This window comes from Hypomesus transpacificus, chromosome 21 (assembly GCF_021917145.1).
Source record: "Hypomesus transpacificus isolate Combined female chromosome 21, fHypTra1, whole genome shotgun sequence".
NCBI classification, from domain to species: Eukaryota; Metazoa; Chordata; class Actinopteri; order Osmeriformes; family Osmeridae; genus Hypomesus; species Hypomesus transpacificus.
Genome location: NC_061080.1, coordinates 7,675,613 through 7,678,221, shown reverse-complemented (window position 1 = coordinate 7,678,221; position 2,609 = coordinate 7,675,613). Strand labels below are relative to the sequence as shown.

The 2,609-nt window shown below is 37.3% G+C and overlaps 1 long non-coding RNA gene across 1 annotated transcript; it reads right to left on the bottom strand.

Moving 5' to 3' along the window:
• Nucleotides 1-343: 343 nt before the first annotated feature.
• On the bottom strand, nt 344-2,010 carry LOC124483538. Its single transcript, XR_006957852.1, has 3 exons — nt 1,838-2,010; nt 1,235-1,280; nt 344-957 (listed from the first exon to the last, which is right to left on the bottom strand). It is a non-coding gene; the product is annotated as an uncharacterized LOC124483538 (long non-coding RNA).
• Nucleotides 2,011-2,609: the final 599 nt, after the last annotated feature.

The following is a 2,609-nucleotide window of genomic DNA, read 5'->3' as shown; positions in this document are numbered from 1 at the left end:
TACAATTGGTTGAATTAAATGACAATGCTTTTTCTCTGTAGAATTTATACAAGTACATTTCTTTCTATACAGGTATTTGAAAGAACCAAATATGGCCAGGACGGAGGACCCTCTGGACTACTGGGTCACACGAAAGGCCCTTTACCCTCAGTTATTTAAAGTGGCCATGCAGTTCCACAATACATATCACAAATGTAAGGAATGAGACAGTTATATGTAAAGAGTGGTTGTGTAGGCTACTACTCTGTATCAGCAGTCATTTAATACTTCCATACACTTAAGCATTCTACCGCCCTTATACTGTTTGCAGAACATTACAAAGTGTGGTGTAGACCAGTACATCACAGTAAAACATATTTATTGTATGAAAATTACACAGTTCTCAAATACACATGTATGGTTTTAATGAATGAACACGAATATTAGACCATCACGTAGCCTTACAAAAATGAACGACATTGAATAATTAACGAGGCGAAGTACCGCCAGAAACTACTGGTACATCGCATTCAGTTAGTTTAAACGGCTGCTATAATTTTAAACCACTAGATGTCACTGTGCTCTAAAATTTCGGCTCTTTGGTTCGGCACAATCCGGAAGAAACCACCAAAGCTTCACAAGGCATCGTTCGCCCATCTCTAGCAAAAGGCTGTTGAAGCCAGTGCTCCATCTGACCATGGGACAGGATTCAAGGACAGCGAGAAGGAAATTTAATTTATTAATTTACTATTCACTTTGCAGATTTCATGTACAATTTTATGTATTAAACTTTTACCATGTAACATTTAATTGACATTTTAGGGTGGTACATTTTTTAAGGGACTGTATCTTCTTTTATCCTCCTGTGTGCAGTCCTATTGATGTTGAAGAAGACAAAGCCTTTGACGAGGCCATCGGTGTTGTCTCTAGACCTAGCAAGCACTCCGTGTCCTCTTTAGAATTTACAGTATGCCCATTCTAAAAAAAGGGGAAAAACAGACAGGACATTTACTATTTTGGTGATATAATTTTGCAATGCACATAATGTAATCATTATACGCCACCAATATTAATACACTTCACATTATATTTGCATGAGCCAAATAATGACCCATGTTGAACTTGAATATTAACCAGAAATAGCTTTATCAATGCTTTAGTTAAGTAATTCTATGGATTTCCTTTTTTGAGCTACATTACTGATTTCACTCACAGTAACAAACATTTTCTAGCTATATAACACAACTTTACTTACTGATCTCAGAGCTGGAAGTGCCCGACGGCACCACTGATGTGGAGACCTGAAACAAGAGCCCACATGTTAAATTCCAGATATGGCAATAAAGCCCCTTCGAGGTCTAGAGGGGTGAAGTCTACTTGGTACTATGTTGCTATAATGCCCTCTGAAAGAGTCAGACTCTGGCCTACATTGAAGTGCCTTATAGTTTTGGATTCAGAAGACTCTTGGCTACATGATGAATAATATAAAGCCAAACCATTGGTTTATTATTGTGAAATACATAATACTATTGTACAATTGTACAATTATATTGGCATGCCTCCAAGTCTTGAAACCAGTGTGAAAAAAAGTTTTGGGGACATACAAATAAGGGGATACAACACAGCCATTAGTTTCTGGCATGTACAGTTCGGGAGATATTACGCTTTGTCTTTCTCAAGCGTCAATTGACTTTGAAGGGTTTTAAGGTACTGTAATTAGCAATCGCACGAACAAAGCATCTGAGTCTTTAGCATCCGAGTCACCCTGACAAATGTTAGCTAACTTTAGCTAGCTAACAAGCTAGGTAATGTAACGTCCTCCAAGGTGTATTAAGAAGTTCAAATTAAAACAACTTACCATTAATGATGTGGACGGCACCGCCGGTGGACCTGCACCTTGGAGGCTGCCCTTACACCTTCCATAACGGGGCGTTCGATCTCTCCTAACTGGAAAGAACTAGCCATGTTTGAGTCCTGTCACCCACGTTGCACCCACCCACTGATCCGGGTATGGACGGGGCTGTGTGCACTGATACTGCCAGGAGCTCGGCTATTGGCTCGTCTCTAAATATTTAGCTAAATATTTAACTAAATATTTAGCTAAATATTTAACATTTAGATTTAAAATGTATATTTTACATTTATATTTAACTTTTATATTTAACATTTACATTTAACATGTACATTTTAACATTTAGATTTTAACATTTAAATATAACATTTAACATTTAGATTTAACAGTTCTATAAAATATTATTTTATTATTTTGCATACTGCAGAACATTGCTCTGGATAAGTTATGACATGTATTTAGATGAATTTCTCTCTAAATGTTTAAAAAAGTGACCGTAAAAAATGGTGCTGCATTTATTTGTGCTAAATGTGGGAAAAATGAGCAGGATTAACGGACGTGCAACCTTTTACAAACGGCGCCCCATACTTTTTTTGTTATGGTTCTCCGTAGGCTGTGGGTGCTGAAAACAATATACCGCCAAAAGAGTAGGTGACGCAACGGTAATTATGTTGTTAGCGGACCAATCACAGCCAATGGGGTATCCGTAACTATACAAAATTAGGACGGATATTTAAGGTTGATTTAGGGTGCTCCGTTTTACTCAGTTTAAAAAAAA